General features: G+C 46.4%; 1 protein-coding gene across 4 annotated transcripts in view; it reads right to left on the bottom strand.

Moving 5' to 3' along the window:
• The window catches only part of PFKFB3 (6-phosphofructo-2-kinase/fructose-2,6-biphosphatase 3), a 293,716-nt gene that overhangs the window by 100,956 nt on the left and 165,091 nt on the right, over positions 1-27,669 (bottom strand). The window lies entirely within an intron of this gene.

Here is a 27,669-nt window from a genome sequence, read left to right as displayed (position 1 = left end):
TGCGTTGCCCCAAATGATACTCATTCCAGCTCGAACAGACCAAAGAGCTATTGGCTTTGCCAGTATGTTTTAGCCATGCTGTACACCGGAGTGGCTGCTGTTCAGCATGCCTAAAAGTAGGTAGGGTAAAGGAGAGTGGAGTTGGTTGTCATAAAGTGGAGAAGAGTGGAGTGTTATGGAGTGGCGTGGGGTGCAATAGAGATGAGTGGCATGGAGAGGAGGGAGGTGGAGTGTCATGGAGTATTGTGAAGGGAGAAGAGTGTCGTAGAGTGGAAGGGCACAGAGTTGAGTAGCATAGAGTGGATCACAGTGTCAAAGTTGAATAGAGTGTCGTAGAGTGGAGTGGTATCGTGTGGTGGAGTGGAGCAGAGTGGAATGGTGCAGGGTAGAATGCAGAGGTGTAGATCAGAGTGGTGTAGAGTGCAGTGGTGTAGAGCAGTGGTTCCCAAACTTTTGACTCATGAGGACCCCCATTGAGTCACCGCTGGAAGCCGGGGACCCCCAAGCAAGTTGTATGATTAGAATTTCAAATATTAAAACAGTAATTCGAAAAAACCACGTGTGCACACAAAACAAATACTCAAAGTACTAAGGATTTTAGGGCCAGATGTACGACCATTTGTTGCGAGTGGCAAATTCCAAGTCGCTAAATGAAATGTACAACAGTGTTTTTAACACTGTTTGGGATTGCGAGGCTCATTAATATTAATGAGCCACTCGCAATTTGCGAGCCCATTGCGAATGCCAGGCCTCCCAGGGATGGTGGCCTGCTGGGCTTAACAGACCACCATGTCTGGGACTGCTTTTAAAGAAAGCAGTTATTTTTTAAAAAATGCAGACCGTTTTCCATGCATTTAAAAAAAAAAAAGAAAAAGAAACATTTTTGTATTATTTTCTAAGGGCAGGCAGTGGTCCCTGGGATCACTGCCTGCCCGTAAAAAATAATTTTGCATGCATTTGCAAAGGGGAACGGGTCCCCTGGGGACCACTTCCCATTTACGAATGCATTACCATCTACTTGAAGTAGGTGGTAATTGTGAGTGTTTTGCGACCGCAATTGCAGTTGCAAAACATTTGTACATGGTTTTGAGACTCGCTATTTGGAAGGAAATGCTTCTTCCAAATAGCAAGTTGCAAAACCTATTTAGTCACAAAAAAACTGTGACTTACGAAATAGGCTATGTACATGGCCCAATAGACTTTTCCATGCGCAAACCGGTTTGCAAACCCGTTTGCGCAAATAAAAACGGGTCGTACATCTGGCCCTTAGTATTTTATATTGAAGGAATAGCCCCTCTGTCACATGTATTTCATTTGTTTTACAGCATCTCTCATACCATCGTAGGATGTCAGCACTTTACATCACACACATATAGAGACAATGAATCATACATGCAAATCAGTGTATAGAAAATGTTACATAAGGTAAAGGGGACTGCAAGGTGTAGTATTCACATGTCATTCATACTGGTAGGTATTTTTAAAGAGTGCTTGGTCTGGAAAGCCACAAACTCAGGATTCAGAACATAACACAGTGGCTAGCAGTGACTTTAACATTAAAAATGTATTTCCACCCAAATAATTTTTTAGATGCATCAGGATAATGAATGACTGGGAAAAAACATAAGTTACTAACTGGTACCATACAGTTTGCAAGCAGCTCTTTGATGAGAGTTTATAGGTCCCTCTGCTAGATTACGATTGTCACTTATCAAGTGCACAATAACAAAAGAATCTCTGTGACAAAAGCAGTAACCACAGACCTATGCACATAAAATACTGCTTTTGAAAATGCAAGTTACATGTTCTTTGCAGTAGGCATATTAACCCTCTGTGCTATATTAGTTAAGTCAAACATGCCACTGAACAAAATTCTCATCTCTCTCCAGCAGGTACATTAATCACTGGCATCATCTTGACACTTTTATTGTTGCTCGAAAGCTGCTAATTATACAAGAAATGTTGCTGTGCTTTTAAATCTTCTGCCTACGGACCCCCTGGGAATGTGTCACGGACCCCTGGGGGTCCGCGGACCCCAGTTTGGGAAACACTGGTGTAGAGTGCAGTAGAGTGGCATAGAGTTGAGTAATGCCGAGTAGAATGCAGTGGCGTAGAGTGCAGTCATTCAGAGTAGAGTGGCAGAGTGCAGGGTCGTAGAGTGATGCAGAGTAGTGATGCAGAGTAGAGTAGTGCAGAGAGCAGTGACGTAGAGTACAGTAGTGATATATGGATAGATGTAGCCTGATTACTGTGTTAAGTTAGCATGAGCTTTTTATGAGTTTAAACGCCATTTTTCCTTTCTGCTGCTTTTTGCACACAACACATATCTGCTGCTTTAGCTTTGAGCCTAGTAAAATGTTTTCGGTTCATACGAGAATAATATGTTGTTACACTGATATCAGCCTTGCTTGGCGAGCTGTGTCTGTACAGTGAGTGCTGAAACCTTCAAGGATATCTCAACACAGTAGTTGTTATGAGCACTGATCTTCGCACGTCCCTAGACATAACATACATGCAGCTGCAGCCAAGTTCTGGCTTTAGGCGCGTTTTATATTGCTTTGCACAAGAGCATACCAACACACTTGATGGTGCTTCGCATGCAGAGAGCTGGTTGCTGATGATGTGATCCCTTACCACTAGGATCTTGAGGTATGGGGCCGCTCTGCTAAAACTCAAAAGAGACCTTCTTAGCTATAATATAATATAATATACTAGCTAGCGAGGGTGAGAATTAGGTTTTGTTAAACCCTATTCATTTTAGCATAATACTATGCTTGCACCGTTTGTGTTCTATGGACTAGTGACTATGCTGATTACTTTGTTTCTTATAATATGTTTGCTTGTATTAGCTAAGATACTGCGCTTGAGAGCACTGCATTAGTGAATAAACATTTCAAATATGCACGTGTCCCCTTTTACTCCTGGTTCGGGATTGAAATGATTGTATAACAAAAGAGTGTTCATGTGTTCCACGATACCTGAGGTGTACTAAGTTCATGTTCTGGTTTGTCTAAGCATTGGGAGTTTATGATGACCAATGAGACACTGTTTGCTAGTCTGGTAGGGGATTTTTGGGTACTAAGGTGAGTTTTGGGACATCCTAATTCACTAAGGTTCCAAGCCTCTATTCACAGTTCTGTCTGAGCACGGAATCCCTGCGACAGTAGTTCAGAGAAGAACAGAGTGGCGTAGAGTACAGTGACGTAGAGTGCAGTGGTGGAGAGGTACGTAGCGAGCAGTGGCGTAGAGTGCAGTGGCATAGAGTAGAATGTTGTAGAGTATAATGGAATAAAGTGCAGTGGTACAAAGTAGTTGGCATCAGTGCAGTACATTCAGGTGCATTGGGTGTGCCAAAGTGGTGTAGAGTGCAGTGGTATAGAGTACAATGGCATAGCATAGACTGCAGCGGGGCAGAGTAGAGTGGCATAGAGTGCATGTGCATTGGCATAGAGTAGACTGGTTCAGAGTAGAGTGGATTGGTGTAGGGTAGAGTATAGTGGTGCAGGATGAAGCACAGTGGCATAGAGTAGAGTGGTGTTGAGTGGCACAGCTTTGATTGTAGTGGCATAGAGTGGAGTGGTGCAGAGTAGAGTGGCATAAAGTGCAGTGGCACACATTGAGTGCCGGTGTGGTAGATTAGATTGTTTCAAGGTACAGTGAAGTTGTGTAGAGTGAAGTTGTGTAGAGTGGAGTGGTGCAGGGTAGTGACATAGAGTGCACTGGCTTAGAGTGCAGTTTTGCAGAGTGGAGTGGTGCGGAGTGGAATGGCCTAGACTGGAGTGGTGTAGAGTTTAGTGTCACAGAGTGCAGTGGTGCACAGTAGGTTAGAGGGGTGTGCAGTGCATTGGCGTAGAGTTCAGTAGAGTGGTGCTAAGTAGAGTGCAGTGGTATAAAGTAAAGTGGTGCAGAGTAGAGTGACACAGAGTTTAGTGCTGCAGAGTAGAGTGTTGTAGAGTGCATTGGTGTAGAGTGGCATAGAGTGCATTGGTGTAAAGTGCAGTTGCATACAGTGGTGCAAAGTAAAGTGACAGTGCAATGGTGTTGAGTGGCATAGAGAGCAGTGTCATAGAGTATGGTGGCATACAGGGCAGTGGGGCAGAGTAGATTGGTGTAGAGTGCAGTGGTGTCGAGTGTATTGATTTTGAGGAATGTATGACGTTACAGCGCACACATTCACAACGCAGTAGTTTACATCGCGGTCATTACAAGGCAAGTATTTACAACGAATTGCGCTAGAGGCGCTGGACTTAGGAATAGTATGATTTACTATTCCAACTCTGGTGTGTGGAACAGTAGGGAAGGGGTTGGAATAGTAAATCATACTATTCCTTAGTGTAGAGCGCCCTCCAACGCAAGTCGTTGTACCGACTTGCGTTGTAATTACTGCATTGCTATGGTATTGCAGTGTAATGACCGCGTTGTAAAGGTCGTTCTCCGATTTTGAGTAAAGTGGTGTAGAGAAAATTGGTGTTGAGTGCAGTGGCATAGAATGCAGCTGTATAAAACTGAGTGGCATAGTATGGAGTGGCGGAGAGTGGATTGGCGCAGAGTGGAATAGAGTGGCTTAAACTGCAGTGGCATAGAGTAGATTGTTTGAGAGCAGTAGATTGAAGTGTAGAGTGCAGTGGTATAGCATAGATTAGAGTGGATTGGCGTAGAGTACGATTGTGAGAGTGGAGCAAGGCAGAGTAGAGAGGCATATAGTTCAGTGATGGGGAGTAGAGTGATGTAGCATGAAATGGCACAGAGTGGAGTGGTGCATAGTAGAGTGGTGTAAACCAAATTGGCATCAAGTAGAGTGGTGCAGTGGCATAGAGTGCAGTAGAGTGGCATAGAGGGCAGTAGAGTATCGTAGAGTGCAGGAGTAGTGTGCAGTCATGTAGAGTGTCGTAACGTGCAGTGTCGTAGAGTGGTGCAGATGAGAAGAAACACGTGTTGGCTGAATCATCTGTAATTTGTCACTACCACCTGAATCATCTGTAAATTGTCAATACCAGAACAACTATATTGACTATGTGATTATATTGAAAAGAAGTAAAACAATGTTACATGAAGTCTGGACTTTTAATTGTTTTAGGACTACACAAGGGTTGAAAATTGTTCTACACATTTTGTTGTAATTGCATTAAGTAGGGTGTCAGTTTTACAAGCCAATCTGTTCATATGTATAGCGAGTGCTCCACAATCAATTTGGTGCTGTAGCTTTGGCTATGATTTATATTTCTGTCCAGGATCTGACAAACACACATAGAGGCAACTGATGTGGGAATATGCTGTAAGGGTGGGGATGTGCGACACTTACACCACACGTTGCCCCTTTTTTAGGTCGAGTCTAAAAAGACCGCTTGGAATCGATCATTACTTTTCACAATTCGTGCATGTGTTTTTTGGGGGGGTTTCTTTCTATTGGTCGCAGGCCCGGTTCTAGCGGGTGGGCCGGGTGATCCAGGCCCACCCAAACATGAGCCTGGCCCACCCAAACATGAACCATGGCCCTGACGTCAGGGTGCAACAGCAAATGGCCACGGCAATTAAAACGTTCATCTGAACGTTATTTTTCTTACTTTTCTAGGAGTTTCGTGATTGGGCCTGGGCTTTTTCTCACAGGCACCCCCAATCACGCATCTCCTTTCAGGAAGGTGGGTTGTGTCCCCGCCCACTTGTGTAGGTACAGGGGCATGGCAAAGAGGAGAAATCCTCGTTGGCACCGGGTAATGTGTGCGCACTGTCCTACTGCGTGGATATTTCAGCGCTGGAGAAAAGGAGTTTGTTGATCCAGATTCACCTTTCTGACCCCTTCAGCTGTTTATGAGATCGGGCTGTGCCAGAGAGTTTGAATGGAGCAGTTAAGAGAATGTGTGGCTATTGTTCAGTTTTTTAAAAATCTGCAAAGGCCCAGCTAGATGTATGCTTTGAGGATGTGTGTATATTAGTTCTTTTTAAAAAAAAATTTATGAGGGCCCAGCACGAGACATACTTCGTGTATGCTGTGTATATTTTATATTGTTGTATCGTTATCATGACGGATGTAAGACACAACTAATAAAATGTCCAGATAACTCTGGTGATTAATGATCCTGCTGGAGAGCAATATTTTGTCTGTTCCTAATTTTTAAATGCAGATAAACTGTTTATGTGGATAGCTCAGTGGGTTACTTGCAGTACAGAAGTTACAATCCTAAAATAGGACAGTGGCCTATGAACTGACATCAAAGAGCTGCATACAAACCTGAACGGTATAATTAGAACTTATTTTTTTGGGTGTTGCAATATAGTTAGAATTTACCCTGTCTTTCATTACTCTAATGTTGCTATAAAGAGTTTGTTTTGGCAGATATACATTTTAATCAGTAAAGCCAAGTCCGCAACCACTGGGGTATGCTTTAAGTTCTGTGTTTGTGCTTCTCCAGACCAAACCCTCTTAAAACATGCTGCCCACCAGTATGGATGACATGTGATACCTACACCTTGCAATCCTCATTGCCTTATGTGACATTCCCTATAGACTGATTTACATACTTGTTGGATTCATTGTCTCTGCAATATGTAAGTACTGTGACACCCTACACTATGAGTAGCGCTATACAACAAATGAAATCGAAAATGAGAGAGGGGCTACAGAGAGATGAAGGACACTGTTGGAGGGTGACAATTAGGGAATCCGAAGAGGAGGTCATAGGGGGCTACTGAAAGATGAAGTGTACTGTTGGAGGGTGGTAGTGAGGAAGTCCGAGGAGGAGGTGATGAGGGGGAGAGGCTATGGAGCAATGAGGGGCACTGGTGGAGGGTGGCAATTAGGGAATCCGAGGAGGAGGCCAATAGGGGGAGAGGCTATGGAGCTATGAGGGGCACTGGTGGAGGGTGGCAGTGAGGGAATCCAAGGAGTATATCATGGGGGGGCTACGGAGAGATGAAGTGAACTGTTGGAGGGTGGTAGTGAGGGAGTCTGAGGAGGAGGTGATGAGGGGAGAGGCTGTGGAGCGATGAGGGGCACTGGTGGAGGGTGGCAATTAGGGAATCCGAGGAGGAGGTCAAAAAGGGGAGAGGGGCACTGGTGGAGGGTGGCAATTTGGGGATCCGAGGAGGTGGTCAGGGGGGAGAGGCTATGGAGCGATGAGGGGCACTGGTGGAGGGTGGCAATTAGTGAATCCAAGGAGGAGGTCATGGGGGAGGGTGGGAGATACGGAGAGATGAGGGGCACTGGTGTTATGTTATTTTATTTATAAAGCGCGTAGCTGCCACAGCCAAGTGGCGTCCCAGCGCCTGGTGGAGGGTAGTAGTGAGGGAGACTGAGGAGGAGGTCATGAGGGGGAGGGGCTATGGAGGGATTGCGAGGGCCACTGTTGGAGGGTTGCAAAAAACACAGTTGATGGACAGAATGCAGAACAATGTCTTACATTTACCCCAGTACAAAGATCTGGGCCTAAATCCATCGTTTTTTTGCACTCCACACCACCCTAGGTCAGACAATGGCTATATGCAAATCAGCCTTGACCCTGTGCCTCATGGGAACAGTCCAGCCGAACTACCAAGCCACTGTTGGAGGGTGGCAGTGAGGGCATGCTTGGAGGAGGTCATAAGGGGGAGGGGCTTTGGGGCGATGAGGGTCACTGTTGGAGGGTGGCAATGAGGGAATCTGCAGAGGAGGTCAATAGGGGGAGAGGCTATGGGGCGATGAGTGACACTGGTGGAGGGTGGCAATGAGGGAATCCAAGGAGGAGGTCATAAGGAGGAGGGCCTTTGGAGAGAGGAGGGTGCAGTTGGAGGGTGGTACTGAGGGGATTCGAGGACTAAGTCATGAGGGGGAGGGGCTTTGGAGAGATGAAGGGCACTGTTGGAGGGTAGCAGTGAGGGAATCCGAGAAGGAGGTCATTGGAGGAGGGTGGAAGATTCGGAGAGATGAGGGGCACTGGTGGAGGGTGGTAGTGAGGGAGTCTGAGGAGGAGGTCATTAGGGGGAGGGGCTAGAGAGAGATGGAGTGCACTGTTGGAGGATGGTAGTAAAGGTATCTACAGAGAAAGAGGTTAGTGGTGGGGCGCCAATAAATAACTCTCCACATGCTCTATATACACACAGAAGCAATCCTTGTATCTTGATGACTGTTTGCAAGTAGACATGATGTAATCTATGGCTTGTAGACTACCTCCAGAAGTGACAAATTGGACCGGTAGTGGCCCACCCGAAAGCACCCTTGCTCACCCAAATAAAAATTTCTGGAGCCGGGCCTGATTGGTCTTTGCATGCGAAGGCAGCATGCAATTGGGCAAAGTCGGGTGCATGTCCCGCCTTTACCAGGAATAGTAGCTGCCCACTGCCTACGGCTTGCAGTTACGCGTAGCATGCCATCTGTTTTTTGCGTGTAAGAACAACAGGAGAAAACCCATAGACCTCGTTGGGATGGGTGTATCGTGTAAGCAAAAACAATTCCCAACAGGTATTATGTGAAGACAGTTTTAGAAGTGTATGCAATATGCATTACAAGGAAGGAAGAACCAAGGAGTCAATTGATTTTTAAAGAAGGTAATGTTATTTACCAAGAAGCAAAGGGGGATATTTCACATGACAATACAGTTAAAACAGCACTGTACAGAACGGATCATGTGACAACCCAGTGACACTTGGTGCAAGGTGCTATATACAATTGGTGATGGTGAATGTGCAAGTGCTAAAAACAGCAGTGTAGTCGACGCATGAACCAAAGTATTTACATCGAATAATGGCTCCACAAAACAAGTTGTAATCACTTAAAATACAATTATTTGTATAGAAGCACAAAACGTGAAATGCGTCGTATAATTCAAGCTGTACAGTCGACGGCGTTTCGATCCCCTTTAGTCGGGATCGTCATCAGGACAGGGTTGTCGATGGAAACAGTGCTGTGGGCAGAAAGGGCAGTTTGAGCGGAGGACCACAAGCTGGGACTGGGATGGGGATGGTGAGGCGAGTGGAATGGTGATCAGGTTTTCATCAGGATGGTGAAAGTCAGGATGTGAATGGGGTGTGATGGGGGTGGTGGCCGGAACGGGGATTGTCACGGTGTAATGGGAGTGACTAGAAATGATTAGGACTTAAAAAGGGTCTGGCAGAGGGTATATTTACTTGTGACCAGTGATGTTAAACCAGAGTGTCAGAGAGGTAACGGCGGTAAAAACACATGAGTGGTGGGGGAGTGTCGAGCGTGAGACAAACGGGAAGAAACTTACAATTATATACCCAGGTAACTGAGCGAGGGTATCGGAAGTACGGGTGGTCGCTCAATGATAGAGGACTGCGGGGGAGCAAAGGATAAGGAATTACCAACAATTGACCAAGTTCAGTGGGTGAAAGGAACCTGGATACCCCAATAGGTCGAATTACCTGATCGTTGAATTATATCCGATCCGCGGGCGGGACTTGCTATGCCTGCGGGGAGGAAATTGAATGGGAGTAAGCACGGGCCGGTAGCGTGAGGAGGCATTCATTAATCTCACACTCCAATCGCTCAAGGCGTGTGGGGGATGTTCTTACCTGATTAAAACAGGGCGGCAGAAGGCAAACGGGGCTCATCTGGCGGTAGGGCTGCAAGCAGTGAATGCTGGAGCTACCTGTGCACGTAAGGAGCCGGCACATAAATCAGGAAGTGAATGGCTGGGGGCGGAGTCCTGGGATCGCGAGAGGCAGGATAGGGGGCGTGTCGCGGCGTTGCCGGGGTTACAATGGCAAGCAGGAAGGGGTTGGGTAGAAGAAAGTGGACGGGACAAAACTAGCAGGTCTGACACGGTGGGGGCGTGTCAAGCGATCGTATGCTCGGGTTACGGCAAGAGGCGGGGTAGTGCAAGTCGTGGTAGACGGGCCAAGGGCACAGTTAAAGGTACAAAGTTTCGCTATACAATACCTTGCAAGGCATATAAAGGTAGTGAGGTCAATCAATGGTATCGCAACATGGTATAAAAAGTTACATATTGTAGGAATTGGTTTGAAACCGGCTGGTTAGGTACATGACAAAAGTCTATAGGGGGAACGTGAATTAATACCCCAATGGGGGGTGGGACAAACAGGCCGTGATGGTAGAATCAAAGGCACAATATACGGTACATAATACACCAACTGTTCGTTTCTGGAGAGGTGCAGGAGCTTTCAATTGGTGTTATAACATCATGATATGGAAACCAATTACAATACATGGGGCTCCAAAGGAACCAAGGTTTAAAACCGGATGGTTAAGTACAAGGCAATAGTCTATTTAGGGCGATAATGGAATTAAATAGAGATGGTGTTTGTCCATTCATCAAGAGTGTTTAGCCCATGGTTGACCGAGTCAACCCGTGCAATCCATTTACATTCTGCTCTATTGAGTAGAGTGGACATGTTCCCCCCTCTGATGGGTAGTGTGGGTTTCTCAATGACCATCCATCTCAAGTCTGTATCCGTATGTGATTTTTCCATGAAATGTGTGACAAGTGGAGCAGTGAGTACTTTGCAGTTAATTCTGCTCTTATGTTGCATTATCCGTTGTTTGACCATTTGGGTGGTCTGGCCAATGTAAATAAGGTCACATGGACACCGGATAGCGTAGATAACATTTTGGGTCTTGCAGTTTGAGTGGTGGGATAGTTGATGAATATGGCCATTATACACAAATTCCTTGGTGTTAAGTGTTAGCTCACATACGCTGCATGATTGACATTTGAAGTGTCCAATAACTGGGCTCAATCCCCACGCAGCTGTGATGGTGTGTTTTTCGGTTGTAGTGGTAGGCCAAGTGATCGCCCGGACAAGATGGTTGGCAATGTTGTTGCCCCTCTGGTACGAGAAAAGTGGCGGTGCGTGGAATTGTTCATCAAATCGTAGCACTGGCCAGTTCTTTTTGATTATTTTGGCCACCTTGTTGCTGTCTGGGCTAAAGACAGAGACAAAAGGGATTCTGTCCATAGATTTTTTGTTTTGATTCGGCATTAGTAGATCCTCACGGTGGTTGTACCATGCTCGTTTCTTTGCTTGTTTAACCAGACGTCGTGGGTAGCCTCTATTGATGAGTTTCATGGCCAAGATGTCAGCCTCCCGGAAGTAATCTTTGCGCCATTTACAATTGTATATTGCATACACTTCTAAAACTGTCTTCACATAATACCTGTTGGGAATTGTTTTTGCTTATACATCTGTTTTTTCGGGCACGCGCGCGCACCACTCCTGGGCTTGTTGTTACTTTTTTGCCCCAGACGAGACACCCTACAGCCGCAATGCTGTATCCTCAACCAATACCATCCTTCCCTGTCATTAGTGCCGGCGCGTTACACACGTGTGGCTCTTGCCTATGGGAAATGCACATTAACCGCATTTGATGTTTATTTAGTGTTTTTCCCGTCGCTCCACACTCGGCCTGGCAGTGGGGCCCTGCTTCGCCGGCAGTGAAGCCCCGAGGTTTGGGCGGCAGCTAGTTGGTTGCACGCCTCCTACTGTATGATAAACGAGGAGTTCTAGTGACACTCGAGGGGGGGGGGGTGGCTTGACGTTACACCACCTGCAGTAAAGCCCTGATTTCTAAGGAGAGTGAGGCAACAGTCTCATGCCTTGTGCTAAAGATGTGCACTTGCATCACGCTGTGAAGATGCGCTACAACTTCAAGTTACACATAGTTGTAGCGCCACCTAAATAATAACCTTCATACAGTCATCGCCCTGCACCCAAGTATCCAAGAACTTGAGGCTCCGCTGCAGGTTCCCCAGGGATCCTTCCTAGCTCCACCGTCGATCAACATGTATGCTCCCGGGTGCACCTCATGGAATCACACCATCTGTGTTACGCAGTGTGTGCAGCCGGTCCCTAGGCTAGGAGTGGCATCACAGTACCAGAAAAATATATACAGGTTTATGCAACATATTCACTGCTAGATGTTGGAGGTCTGCCTAAATGGACCAAAGACTGAGGTGCTCTAATGGCCCAGTAGAGCATTGAAACTCTACCGCTGATTGGCAACAGCTACTGAGAGATGCACGAGAGCCAGAGACCAACGCCAGGAACCAGGTATTTTTGAGGGATTTGGAACAGGCTTTAGTGTTTCATGTAAATTCACTGGTCACCGCTGTGGTGGACCAGAAAAAAGTCTAAGTAATATTTCTTGAATGCAAACCATCACACTGAACTTGGAAGCATGTAAGAATGTTGTATTTGTGTGCCCCACGACCCTTCTGTTACACACACGCACACACGCACACTCTCTCGCTCTCTCCCACCTCCGTGGTATTAGGTTTATTCCACCCACAAATGAAGACTAAAGAATTTAATTTATGCTGGTGGCCCCCACAATGTTTAACTGTACTGTGATGTCATATTACCACATGTGTAGTGTTACTCTAGAGCCCAAATTGTGAGCGGCCCGATAATTCTGTTGAGGCTGTTAACAGCAGTTACTGACCCAGTGGTATTGTAAGTGTGGGGAAACACTGGAGTTCCGCGGTGTTTCACCTGAAGATTTCACCTCCTGCAAGCGTGCAGGGTCTTAGTGCAGCACCTGGGCCAAAGCGTAAAAGCGGCAAAGTAAGTCCGATTTTCTTATTTGATGTGTGTGTGATGTGATGTGATGTACATTTATATAGCGCACTACCACTCCAGGGAGCATCTTGGCGCTGGGACTCATATGCTGAAGATGGACAGGAATAAAGTTCTCAATCAGGGCGATTATACCAACGATTTGCAGACTGAGTCTGCCAGGCTATAAATCCATGTCTTAAGGAATTTCTTGAACTTTTTTTTGGGTGTGATGGTACGGAGTTGAGGAGGCAGCGTGTTCCATACCTTTGCACCTAATACTGCCAAGGACTTTCCTCCCTTTGTCATCAGTTTGAATTTTGGGACACTCATTAAGTTGGCTGTAGCGGATCTGAGTTTTCGAGTGGGGTAATATCTATTAAAGTATTTGTAGAGGTATAGTGGGCCATGCTTATGAAAAGCCCTAAAAGCAATCGTCAGGACCTTGAACAGGATGCGCTTCTGTATGGGAAGCCAGTGAAGCTCATCCAGTGCAGCAGAGGCCGAAGATTTCCTTGGCCATCTAAGCACCAGTCTTGCTGTTCCGTGCTGGACCATCTGCAGTCTATGCAGGGCAGATTTATTAGCCCCTGCATACAGGCTGTTGCAGTAATCAATTCTGGATGTAATCAGCGCCACTGCAACCGTAAGCCTGGCAGATAAGGGTAGGAGATCGAAAAATTTCCTAAGGCCCTTTATGATGTTAAAACATGATCTTGCCACTTCCTTTGCCTGCTGTTTAAACGAGAGAGTCTCGTCAAATTTTATACCCAAATTTTGAGCTGCCGCGATGGTATTGGGCGGGGCTTCTTCCTCTTTTGGCCAGCAACTCTGGGGGGAGAAAAGATTGTTGTGACCAAACGGCAACATTTCTGTTTTGGCCGAATTACATTTAAGATGGTTATTTTTCATCCAGGCAAAAGTCGCGGTTAGACACTCTTTTAGGGTCGTTTCGGCGATTACCAGGTCTTCATCAAGAGCTAGGACCAGTTGGGTATCGTCGGCAAACGCTATAGTGCTGATGCCGAAGGAGGAGATGAGTTCGATCAGAGGGACCATATACAGATTAAATAAAGTAGGACTCAAACTGGAGCCCTGCGGTACCCCAGACTGAACCACCTTCTCCTCAGAGCAAAACTGGCCTAACATTGTAATCTGCCTTCTGTCCTTCAGAAAGTTTGTAAACCACTTTGACATGGTGCCCCCTATGCCAGCACTCGTAAGGCGATGTAATAAAATAGCATGGGACACCATGTCAAACGCTGCAGAAAGATCTAACAGGATCAGGACCGCCCTCTTACCCTGATCCAGTGCAGCTCTGATGGTCTCTGTGGTATGCAGTAGTGCAGATTCTGTAGAGTGATGGGCTCTAAACCCGGCTTGGTTTGGATGAAGAATAAGATTCTCCTCCAAATAAGCCACCAGCTGCTCATTGACGCAGGCTTCTGCCAGTTTACAGACAGCCGGGAGAAGCGAGATAGGCCGTAAGTTAGATAAAACTGTCGGATCCCTTAATGCTTTTTAGGTCTCTTGACCTATCAATGCGCATGCACATTGAGAGAAGCGAGACTATAGGGCTTTAAACAGCCTTTAACTAACTGGCGATTTGGTGCTGTGCCCGTGCGCTTTTAGGTCAATGCGCAAGCGCATTGACCTAAAATGCGCGTGCACATCATCAAATCGCCATTTGTTACCCAGCAGCACTCCTCCCACACCTTTGAAGTGAAGCTTGGCTTTACTTCAAAGGCCCCTGCTGCTTCACACCCTCATCGCCGCTCTCCCCGCTCGGCCCCCTGCCCGCCGTGTCGCATTTCTCCTCCCCCCTCCCCTTCTCTGTCTTGGAAGGACTGGAACTTGTTACCTGCAATTACAACAAGAACCCCTGCTATAAACAAATTAACCCTCTGTGGTATCTTCTCTAAATTCAGTGATCGCTTCAGGTTATTCAAAACCCTCGGTATCAATCAGGCAAGTTAACTGTAAGCTGTGTCTGAGGTCTGTGGCCAGAGGTCAGGCGCGCGCATACATTTTCTCTCCTATATTGCGCGCATTAACCTCCTGAGTTATCCTGTCTGAGCTTTGCTTGATAGTTACCCATAAATGTCTTGAGCGTGTTTCTTGACCCGCAGAGGGCGCAGGCTAGAGGCGATAAGTCATGTTTCCGTTTACAGCACTAGCTGTATGATATTGATTGTATGGGGGTTTTGGTCGGTGGGCAACTGGGCCTCGGTGTGGGTGACCCAATTTTAACGTAAAAATCCACACGCAGTAAATTTGGCTTATTCCTTTATCACCCACACAATTCTCGACTGTTCATCAAATAAGCCTGGTATCTTTTCTGGGCGACCACGACTTCCGAAAAAACAAACTATTGACATGATGTATCCAAACAGGTCACCGGTCCTCCTCTGCAAACTTGTGTCGTGTCGGAATGTGCCCTGCTCAAGAACCGCTGTGGGACTGTGTAGCTCTTCTCTCTTTTTCTGCTAAAAGTAAACCGCCTCAGACTCACTTCCTGTAAACAACCCGCAATACTTCACATCTCCCATGGTGAATAAAATCAGTTTTGCGTTCACGCCTCTTATCCAGAAGATATGAATCGAGGAACTTCTTCATACAAGTTGGGCTACAAACTCCTTTTCTATCGATTGCTTGCGTTAGAAGTTCCTTTAGCGCCTGAACTATGTGGTGGGCCACACGGCACCTACTCTGGTGATTTATGAATTCCTACATACGATTAATTCATTCTGAGGCTGTTTCACATATTTTTTTATTCACGTTATAAACGTGCTGAGACTTTTAAGAAATTAGAAATTTTCAGGTAAACCATATCCCATTTTAGATGCATCGCCAACCTTGCATTTCTAAAATTATTTGCCCTTCAGCGGGCTGAGTCTTCTGTTCAGTTGTTGTTTCCTGTCATGTCCTCTTCAAATCGCTTTTGTTCTTGCCCAAGATTGATTGATTAAGCCAGGCACAGATTTTACCGATTTTGTAATTTTAACGCTTTCTTGCCCTCCATTTGGCAGCAGTTATCCAAGAATCACATTTTTACGAGCTGCTGATTATCTTCACTTTTATTGTAAATATTTTAATGCTACTGGATTTTGTTTTTAAAATTTGTTGGTGTTGCGTCTCTCCATCAGGTTTCTTGTCTCTTGAGATTATTCTATTGCAGTGATTTACTTGAATACCGAATATACATTTCCATTTGTTCAGTTTAATTCTTTGTGGTGATCCTGCTATTTTTCTTGACCTCCAGTGGTTTTACTTATATATATTAAGCTTTTCTATTTAATCTATATTCATTCTAATGCCCATTTCTCCTTTTAGGACTCTTCTGAGTTTTGAGATTTTTGAAAAACAGAGTCGATACATAAAATAATATAATCAAGGGACCCGTGCCCCACTGGCATGCACATTGAAGACAGGAGCACATAAAAACATAATAGCTTCCGTGAATTTCAGGGTGACAGTGCAATGTACAGCCTGCATATTCCATTCTACATCCCTCTCACTCTACACCCCTCTCTCTACACCCCTCTCTCTGTACACCCCTCTCTCTCTACACCCCTCTCTCTCTACACCCCTCTCTCTCTACACCCCTCTCTCTCTACACCCCTCTCTCACTACACCCCTCTCTCTACACCCCTCTCTCTACACCCCTCTTACACCCCCCTCTCTATACACCCCTCTCTCTCTCTACACCTCTCTCTCTCTACATACCCCTCTCTCTCTACATACCCCTCTCTCTACCTATCTCTACACCTCTATCGCCCTCATTCAATCTATCTATATATCTATTTATCTATTACCCTCACTCTATCTATCTATCAATTGCCCTTACTCTATCTATCGCCCTCCCTCTATCTTTCGCCCTCCCTCTATCTATCGATCTCCCTCTCTCTATCAATCAACCTCACTCTATCTATCACACTCACTCTATCTATCTGTCTATCGCATGACCACAGCATCACTCAGCACCACCACAGCATCACTCAGCACCACCACAGCATCACTCAGGGGCACCACAACATCACTATGCACTACCACAGCATCACTGAATGCCAGAGCATCACTCGTCGCCACCACAACATCACTCAGCGCCACCAGAGCACCAGTCTGTGCAACCATTCAACAACAACTGGTTCAAATATGTTCTCTCAATGTTTCAAGGTTTATTACAAATGTCACAAAAAGATGTTAATATTTCACTTCTGTTCTTGGATTTTCGTCACAATAAAATACACTGAACATAATCTTCACAAAAGTTATTTAAAAAAGTTTAAGCTATTGCCATTATAAATTACAATAACTTTTTATTTAAGTATTAATTATAAAAAAATAAAGGCCATTGTTATTTGTAATATGAATACATATAAGTCACGTAAATAAAACATATTGCATTACAAATGCTATAGGTGTCACATTTGCAAAAGTTATAACTATTGGCATTGTAAATGACAAAGCTATCAATTTAGCTATTTTAAAAACCAACACATAAATAAAATATGTGTCATTTACAAGACCAATAGCTCCAACTTTTCTAATGCGAGACCTATTGCATTTCCAATGCTTGTTTCGGTAAGGGTCTTATGGCAGCGACTTTCCAGCAGGCTGGGATCTCTCCTGTTTGAAGTGATGAATTGAGAATTGAATTAATCAAAGGGTTGACCTCATCTGTTATGGCTTTTAGCAGTGCCGGAGGACACGGATCAAATGGTGATCCTGACTTAGTTTTAGATATAGCTTTGGAAGATTCCTCCAAACTGATCGGGGTGAAGGTTTCCCACGTTACTAAGTGTGGCTTTTTTTATTTTGAGGATTGTAAAATTCCTCTGAAACCTCCGGATTACTATGGGGAACGTCTTTGGTGAGGTTCATAACCTTCTGTTCGAAGAAGGTTGCTATCTCATTACAGAATGCCTGAGATGGGGGAATTTCCTGTGAGAGTATTTTGGGGTTCCTGAAATTATTGACAATTTGTGCCCCAAACCTCCGAATTCCTGTTACTTCCCTGTCCCCTAACAACCAGGACCCCAGGCAGGTAATGGTAATTCTGATGCGGGCAAAAAAGGAAATGATCACCGGTCATTAGGGCCTAAATCTGCAGTGATTGTAAAATGTGTGATGATGCCAGTGCCACACATTTATAACTCTGCAAGGGCAGTGTACACGAGGGCCAAAGTGGAGGCGGGTTCATGTTGTTGCACAACCTGAATCTCCCCCTGTGGTTACAAGGCCACCAATGGTTTAATAAATAGCGCAAAACTTTCTTTTGCAAACAGTCGTTTGCCTACTAATGATACAATAATTAGACACCCTCACCCTCCTGCGCGCGCTTTGCTTCGGATTTCTCACTAGCAAAGCCTCGGCACTTTTCAAACTGAGCCTGTCCTGCTACCAAAGTCGGACCACCCACTTTGTCAAATACTATAATGGTACCAAATGCACTAAAGTGTAGGATGGGTTTCTACTGATTTGCCCCGCAACGGGGGCTCGACGGCTGTCCCTAATCCCACCACGGAAGACAGGGACCCGATGCAACAGCAAGACGTGTTTGTTTATATAGTTGTCCAAAGCTGCGGCTTTATAATACTCGAGACACCGAGGTCTCGGAATTAACAGCTTGGAGGAAAGTTATTCATAAGAAAAACAAAGCGTGGATTTTAGAGAAAAGGAAGAGTAAAAAGAATGCATATCATCCATCCCAAAAATAAATTGATACTATGCACCCTGCCCTCAGGTACCTTGGCACAATTTCCTTATTTCTGAAAGTGCGATGCATTGACTTTTTTGGGTAATGTCAAGTGTGCACGTTTTGTGGGTGGCCCACCCCCTTGTTTACAGATTTCACTGTGGGGTTTTGCTGACGCTCTGCAGTATCCTTTGGGCTCCGGGCACCGTTCTGTAATGCAGCCAGCGTTCCTCTTCGTGCCCTCGTTCAGGGAGGGGTCCTGTGGCAAGGGCCCCTCACACATTCAAAGTAAATGTTTATCTCATTCTGATAACAACAGGCTCGGTGAGATTAGCTGGTGTGAATGCTTTATATGGGCCCATTGTCTTCACAGAATGTGCACCGTGCATGTATTACATTTAAGCACGGGGCTTGTGCATTTTTTTTACTTGGGGAAGGACTCAGATATGAGTAATGGGTGAGCATGAGAATGCTGGGCGTTTGGGGTTTCTGTTGGCCGGCCATTGTCACTGCAGCTGTAACTTCCAGTTTCTGACGGGGCACCCCCTGCATCGCAAAATGCGATGCAGCGCGTGCTACGAAATTCGTTTTATTTATTAAATTGTTTACTTACCTGCAATTATCCATATTCCGTTGTTTACCACCCTCCACCCTACCCCACCCCCACACCACCTCCCTGCCCCACCGAACTCCCTCCATGGGCCGCGGCTGAAAGAAACCTCCGCTCAGCCAATCTCACTCTGGCAGAAACCCCACACATCTGCAGTTCCAGAGCGGGAGCAAGAGCCTTCTACGTCGCTGCCAAAGCCTGGAACAAACTCCGAGTCGACATCAGACACTCCCCCACCCTACACATCTTCAGGAGGAGCCTAAAGACCTGGTCTTCGGCTAATCCCAGAGCTGCATCTTCCTCCACCCCTCAGCGCCTTGAGACCCTCACGGGTGAGTAGTGCGCTTTAAAATTCCCCGATTGATTGATTACATTTGCACTCATATACAGTTTTACTGAAAAAGTATACAGCGCACAAATGATAATGTGCGGAAACGTATTCATCCAATGTATTGATTTGATCGTTAGCACAGTTTATTTACAGACATTGACATTGTGTTGTGTGCTAGAGAAAACAAGCATTGGCATAGCCAATATGTCTCGCTTTTGGGACCTTATAAGTGATTAGCCATGCAACACTTGATGTTGTTTAATGAAGGATTTTATGCTGGATAACTAAACACTTATAATGTCCCAAAGGCGAAACCTATTGGCAATGCATTGGGGGCCTTATAAGTGTTTAGGTAGAGCTATTGACTTTGCCAATGTTTCTAACCTGTGCTGTAGAGAAGTGTGTCCCAAAAGCGAGACCTATTGGCTATGCCAATGCTTTTTATTTTGTGCAAAAAGGTTGCTAGCAGCACCTCAATCCTCGAAATAAATATTATATATGGGAAAAATAAACACACAGAGAGTAAAGTAAGCTCGGCAAATAAACAAATTATAAATATTTCGTATTTAAAACACATTTATGGAAACTCCCCCAAAAGTAGCTTGTAATTCGGTGTTTAACTGTACTGCGTACTAATAAAGTCACTGCATGCAAGTACAACTCTCCCCATCAACAACATTAGATACAGTTGTATAATGCCCTCCTTGAACTATATACTATATATAAAGGAGAACGCAAAATTAATGTAAAAAAATGTTTTAAAAAAAAGAAGGCTCGCGGAGAAGCTAAGGCGAATTTAGCATTTTTTTTTCCAAACTGTGAAGTGGAATCCTTTGGCCTGCATTCCTCCTCAACCAGGTTGAAATCATTGCGCTCTCGACGGGGTTGGCTGGAGCACAGGGCAGAGACCAAGAAGGAGCAGCAGGAACCAACTGGGGGGAGTGGGGGCAGACTTGACAGCCGGTGGTGAGGGCCAAGGAAAGCGAGACCAGCAGAGGAGGAGAGCGACAGGGAGGGAGGCAGTCAGCTGAGCAGAAAAGGAGGGGCTGACGGCGGGCCTTTGTGCTCTGTGTCCTGGGCCTGGCCGGCAGATGCCATTGCAATATGACTCAATGCCCGGTGTTGTAACCTTCATATTAAAAATACAACACAGGCATAGTTTAGAAGGGTGCTAGACTCAATAAATATATATCCCTCCCGAAGGGCTCAACATGTATTAGACAAAATCCATCACAAATGCTGAGTTGGCAATAATTAGACTTCTCCCATGTATGATAAGGCAATTCTCATGTTAAATCAGGCAACTGCAATGCGGCTAAATACCCAATGGTATTACCTTTGTATCAAAAAATTACAGCACAGGCATAGTCAGCAGTGGACTAGGCTCAGTCAATCAGTCCCACCCAACAGGTATTAATGAAAACGAACAAAGTTGTAGTGTCAGGCTTAATGTACATGGTTAGCAGATAAAACAGCGTGTAAAATGGCAAACGCACCAAGTCTTACCTTCCTGCTGAAAACATTCCGACAGCCTGTAAGTCTGATCCTGCTCCGGCTCTGAAACTGGCAGGTCCCGTGCGTAACCAACGCACTCAACTTATAGAGTCATGTCCCGCATAACGGTGTAAAAATAAATAAATGAGGGACTGGGACTCCATTCGCCTGATGAGGCAAATACGGATGGCCATATTGGAATGGCTGACATAGGCAAGATATAAAGCTGTGAATCCGCATCACAGGGTGAGACTAATGCAGTTGGCCATATTAAGTTGTCTGACAGAAGTAGATAGCGCATTGAGCAACTGTATTTGCAGTAAACACTTACCGTGTTAGAAAACAAACCGGTGATGTTTCCACATTTGGGAACGACAGTTGTTAATAAAAATAAACAAAAATCGAACACGCAAGAGAAGTGGGATAATTTGCAATCTCGTTAACTTAGGTGGAATATAAGTTACAGTATATGTAGGACCCTATAATTCACAATGAAGTGTACATAACATTACAGGCAAGAAGCCATGTACATCGTGCAAAACAAAAGAAACACTGAAAGAAATAGAGTAGGGGGGCTCTTAATGCGAACGAGCACAAGAGGCAAGTGCATGTGCAGAATTGTAGCACCCTGGATTTCATGCAGGAGAGGGATGTATATAATCAATGTGTTATGCACAAGAGGGATGACCTGAGTTCACCCGCACAGAAAGGAGTTAGAGCACAACTGCATCGGCGAACATGGATGATTACACAAAAAGAACGTCCGTGCACCCAGGATGTTTAATAAATATTGCCTAACTCTTCACAATTTCAAAATGCACGTGCTCAATGTATTTGTTAAAAAAAAGCTGGTAATGTTTGTTTGAAGAAGATGTGCGGGCGCGAGCGGGAGTTGTGCGCGGGCGCGCGACGCAAAAGTGAAAGAGATCAGCAACAGAGCTGAAACTGATCCCGGTCCAGATGGCACCTCGGACGGTGAAAGCTGGTGGCTGCACGCGCGAGTAACCGCAAGCCCTAGGCCAGCAAAAGCATAGGGTAGCACTTTGAAAACTCCTCTTACTAAATGTCTCGCAGAGCAGCGCTTGCGCTGGTTCAGGTGAAACCTAAAAAATAACATCTGTACAGTCTTCCTCAATCAGGCCCCCTTAAGCCAGCATGATTATCACATAAATCCTCTCACTTTCAAGTTAGAGAAAGAAAAATAAACATTAAGCTCCATGGAAAACACTGCCTGGCCCTTGAAATATGTCTTTGAATGCACAGCAAATGTGACCATATAAGAACAAGATTTAACCCGTTAACTGCGGAGGTAATTCCGCCGCGGTGCGGGCGTTTCCGTGCGTGGGTGGGGCCGCGTCGGCTGTTGGACGTGTGCAGCACTATGACGGCAGTGCTCGCAACGGCAGCACGCAATGGGTTAAAGGCCTGTTTACAGACGCGTGTTTGTTGAAAATAATAGTAAACAAGGTTTGGGGAACGGGAGGGAGGGACGTACTCGAGGTGGACATTTTAAAGTAAATTAACCCAGCAAATAAAAAATTTGAAAATGTGAGTTACAAACCACAATGCCAATGGTAAGTAACGGGCGAAATGCATTCCTGGGTCAACTTTCCAAATGTCCCCAAGATGTCTTTAGCAAACCAGACAGGTGCATTGTCTGGTAGGCCTCAACCTAAAAAAAAAAATTAAAAAAAAGAGGAGTAGGAGGCGGAAATAGAAAAAGCAGGAGGAGGAACAAAAGATAAAGAAGGAAGAAATACAAAAAGGGGGGAATAGAGAAAAAGGAGGATGAGGATGAATAGAAAAAAGGAGGAGGACGTAATAGAAAAGAATGAGGTGGAGAAAGAAATAGAAAGAGGAGGAGGAGGAAACAAAAAGAACAACCATTGGCATAGCCAATAGGTCTCGCCTTTGGGACCTACAGATTTACATACAAGTAGCAACAAAAGGGAATGATCTGATCTACCGCCAAATAGGAGAGTCACTTGCTCACCTGGGGATGAACACCAGCAGGCCGAGGCACAGAGTGAAACAGGAACGTAGTGGCGGAAGGGATACATTTTTGCATGCTGACGATAGTGTAGGAGGAAGTTAAAGGCAGCTGTGCCTGTGTGGGTCACGTACTCTAAAGCAGCTGGGGGCAAGAACTAGACTGCTGAATGAAGCCAATCGGCTACTTCGGTTAACAAAGATAACGCCTTGTAGTAGCTGTAAAGAAAAGTTTTGCGATTAGGTATAAACCATATGTATATTCAAATAGTCACCATGTTGACTCTTTATTTTTAATTTGAGTACTTTTTTGCCCCAATGGCAGATTGAGCTACTTGCGGATTATTGTAAAGTCATTGGCGGTGGTAAAAAAGCTTTATTCTTCTCTCTCTTCCGAAGTGCTGGCTGTAGTAAACTCACATGAATCAATTTATGCTTTCTTGTGCATCAGCCAGCATGATTTTTGTCTGTCCGGGTCGAACACCCTCGGTGGGTGAAAATCAACTGAAACTGTTCCTACAAGTGGGAAGCGTTTGACCTTAAGTGGTACTGACTGGTCACCAACGCAACATGTTATGGATTATAGTTGGAGGCGAAGGGCTTTCAGTTGTTTAAACAAAGAAAAACAAAGGCACCACAGATAAAGTGCACAAAATAGCTTGTTCCTTCAAACCTACACATAAAATGTTTAATGAGACAATTTACCTTGGAACTTGTATACTCCAAAGGTCTTTCTCCTTATCCTCAGGTCGTTGGCGGTTTATTTTGGGGCACCATCGCCAATTGTGATCTTTTTCTGTACTGGCACAGCGAGTTGCGCTGTGCTCATGTTTGCTAAAGGTCGCGGGAGCTGTTATTTTCTGTCCCAGTTAATTAGTCTCCTCTTATTAATATGAACAGCAGGCAGGACGAAACGAACGGCATCGTATTTCGGCCTCCCCGTTGCTGCAAATTTCGCTGTGGAGTAGTGTTAGTTTTTTTTCTTGCATACTCTGCAGCATCGAATTGTTGAGAAACAGAGGCTGTGATAATGTGCTCTAGATGTCATACAACATAAAGAATGACATGCCCGCCAGTTATTAAAGCCGATATTATACCCTGGAAAAGCTCGGATGTCAGGGTTAATGAGTGTCAGCTGGAAGGTTTTCACATTGCATTGTATGTCCTACAATGAATACCTAAAGGAGGTGGGATTAAAATGACAGAACTGTCCACACGCATTTTCAGACGAATTTAAAATCTATTTCCTGTCGCCTCTTCTTCAGAGCAGTAAACCATGGCTCTCTTTTTCATTCTGCAAAATCTGTGTATTGGGAGATTACTGCACACACCACTCCATTTTATAAAACAAGCCTGGAAGTGGTGCGCACGCGAGTGCGTTTGTGCCCGCCGCTAATGGAGACCACCATCTGTTTCCAATTAACGGGCGCGATAATTGGAAACAGATGGTGCTCATGCTCGCTCCCGAGCACCCTAGGCCCCAGTAGACAGAAGACGGGACATGCACCCGCATTGGGCCAATCGCGTGCTGTCTTTCGTAGAAAGATGCATGCAAAGGCCAATAGCGAGTGGAAAAAAAAGCACAGGCACGAGCCTGTGTTTGGAGTTAAAAGGCCTTTACTTAATGTCTTGCAGAGCAGCGCATGCGAGCTGGCTCAGGCGAGACATAAAAAGGCATCAGGAACAATAAAAAAAAGATGGGGGCGTGGCTACGGCACGAATGGAGTGAGATGCATCTCTCCGGGTCTCCGCTCCACCGTGTCCAGTGATCGCTGCGGCTCCCTGCCGCCGGGCCTGCAAACCGAGGCAGGGTGCCTGGACTGCTGCAGCGAGTGAGTGGCTCCAGTCTGGTCGGTGGAGAATGGCCCTGCAGGCCGTAAGCATGTGAACTCCCCAAACGGCCGCAGTGCAGATCATTCTGGTTGCCATTTTGACGGATTCTAAGGCAGTGGCGTGTCCGCTGGGCGCCAGCTCCGGCCCAAGCACCGAGTACGGACTGCATGCAAGGGTGAGTCTCCTGTGTTGTCGTTGGGCCCCAGGCTGTGCCGTGCCTCGGGAAGACTTGTGGGGGTTCCTCGGGCTCTGGTGCTGCTCAGAGGGGCTACCTGCTGGCCCGGCTGCTCAGCCCTGCGTGCGGTCTCATGGGGAGCCGCGCTTAAGATTCACAGTGGCTTCAAGTGCACTGTGGAGTGGACTCTGCGGTGTTCGGGGAAGGCAACTGGAGAGGGGTATCTTGCCAGCCCTGACGATCTCCAGGGACATGCCAGCTCAGAGGAAATTGCCCTACAACGCCTGGACTCTTGGGGGCCTTCGGTGCTTTCTGCGGCCCATCTTGACCCAGAATCTGGAAGCAACGTCCTTAGGCCCAGTGATCAGGTGTGCGGGGGACCTCCCGGAGGGGGTTCTCCTTGCGAGTGCCTGCCCCTTATTGTACTGCCTGCCCTTGGAGGCGCCCCTTACATGCATTACAAGCGAGCGTGCCTTGGATAGAGTGCCTGAGTTCAAGGATCATGGAGCCAGCTGCAAACTGCGAAAATCACAGTGAGCGGGCGAATAGCGCCCTGCCTGCGAAGCCCTTGGGGGATGAGAAGAGACCTTGCACTGCCCCAGGGCCTGACGAGCTGTCTCCCCCTTTGATGTATGACTGTTTGCTACCAACTGGGGAGCACACGGTGCCCTAGATGCTACAGCTGCTTGCAGGAGGATTCCCCTCCCCCCTGGTGTTTGGCCTCCACTTTTTCTTTCTGCCTGAAGCCCTGCATCTTGCATGTGGACCTCCCTGCAGGCTAGTGGAAAGGGATGCATGAATACTGATTGTCCCCGCGTCTAGCGAAGACCATAGGAGAAGTCGGCTGCTCTTCCCAGGGGTGCACTGGGAGGAAGACTGAATCTGACCTGAGTGCATGCACCTTTGCCCGCCACATGTACATGGTGAGTGCCCTCCCCTTTATTTGCATCATTGCATCCTGAGCGGTGGACTGCGTTGGGGGTGATCACTTCAGACACCACTTTATTGGTGGAACCAGCGTGGGGGCCCTGAACAGAAATTCCTTGTTTGCTTGAGGGGAGACAGTGGGACGCTTTTCGTCACATTCTTCCACCTGCCTGAACAGGACCTGGATTGTTCTGCAGCTTTGATGAAGTGACTGTTACACTCACCCTCTCGGCCTTTGATTTGGTGAAGTATTTGGAGCTTCCTTGTCTGAACCCTATAGCACTCAAAACGCTCACAGCGAATGGCACTGAGCCCTCACCTCCTGTTCTCCCACTGTTTCATCCTCCAGGGCTGACCCCCCCTTCATCGCTGGGCCCACGGTCCTCCCTGTAAACGCTGTCATGCCGCCTAAGAATAGGGCCAATAAAGACACTGATTCTGCGACATCCTGTGACAATCCGGTCACGTCTCTCTGGTCCAAGACGAACTCTCAAACGCAGGAAGATCCTAATTCTACAGCTGCACCATCAGGGAAGTCCAGCTCAGAAGTGCCAATCACTCAAGCGTTCATGACACCTTTCCTACAAGAAATCAAAGATGAGATAGGCTCTCTTCAATGAGACCTTGGGGCCGGACTCCAAGACATACGTAGGGAGGACATGGAAATCGGCAGAAGGGTCGACGATCTCGAACGCACAATATGGACACCAGAACAGAGGACCACGAAAACCTCTGGAAAAGGATGACGGAAATTGAGGAACAGAAAATCACCCTACAATTGAACCAAGAAGACCTAGAAAATCGCAGTAGGCGAAACAACCTCCGTATCTGAGTAGTTCTGCTGGGAACGGAAGCGTAGGACATTCTAGCATATACAGCGGAACTCCTACAAGCTATCCAGGAGAACGAGGAAGCCTCCTCCCATATGCTTGACAGGACCCACTGGGTCTCTGACCCACGCAATCAGCCTATCCCAGACATTCTTACGAGAGTCCACTACTTTACAGACAAGGAAGCCATTTTGAACAAGCATTAGAAATGCAATAGGTCTCGCAGCATTAGAGTTAGTGCTTTTAGAATTGTTAATGGGTTTTTTTGTAAATCTTTAGCATGAGGTTGAGGGTGAGTGAGGGTGAGTGAGGGTGAGGGGTTGAGGGTGAGTGAGGGTGAGGCTGAGGGTGAGGGTGAGTGAGGGTGGGTGAGGGGTTGAGGGTGAGGGGTTGAGGGTGAGGGGTTGAGGGTGAGCGGTTGAGGGTGAGTGAGGGTGAGGGGTTGAGGGTGAGTGAGGGTGAGGGTGAGTGAGGGTGAGTGAGGGTGAGTGAGGGTGAGTGAGGGTGGGTGAGTGTGAGTGTGAGTGAGGGTGAGTGTGGGTGAGGGGTTGAGGGTGAGTGAGGGTGAGGGGTTGAGGGTGAGTGAGGGTGAGGGGTTGAGGGTGAGTGAGGGTGAGGGGTTGAGGGTGAGTGAGGGTGAGGGGTTGAGGGTGAATGAGGGTGAGGGAGGGTGAGGGGATGAGGGTGAGGGGTTGAGGGTGAGTGGGGGTGAGTGAGGGTGAGGGGTTGAGGGTGAGTGAGGGTGAAGGTGAGTGAGGGTGAGGGTGAGTGAGGGTGGGTGAGTGTGAGTGAGGGTGAGTGTGGGTGAGTGTGGGTGAGTGTGGGTGAGTGAGGGTGAGGGATTGAGGGTGAGGGGTTGAGGGTGGGTGAGGGGTTGAGGGTGAGTGAGGGTGAGGGTGAGTGAGGGGTTGAGGGTGACCCATTTTCAGAACACACACTAACAACTAAAAATGTATCGCAACTACTTGCCAAGGCACCACAGTACATGCAAAACTCCACCTGCAATGCATTCTTCCAGATGTTTAAATGTACTGAACCCAAGATATTAAAGAAGCTTGGTCATAGAAACTGTTGAACCTTTTATGAAATTATGGCCGTTGCACCAGATTAACCCAGGGGAGTTGAGGATGTTATCCAAAGGGTCCCTCGGAAAAGGAGAAATCATTTGTGAAGCTGCGGAAATTATGTTAAGTTGAATCGTATACTAGTACCAGGATACAAAACAATGCTTTTCAATTAAATATAAGGTGCAGGTTCACAACAACAGCCACACCG

This window comes from Lissotriton vulgaris, chromosome 1_1 (assembly GCF_964263255.1).
Source record: "Lissotriton vulgaris chromosome 1_1, aLisVul1.2, whole genome shotgun sequence".
NCBI classification, from domain to species: Eukaryota; Metazoa; Chordata; class Amphibia; order Caudata; family Salamandridae; genus Lissotriton; species Lissotriton vulgaris.
Note: the sequence above shows the minus strand (reverse complement) of the source record. Positions and strands in the feature narration are given on the sequence as shown.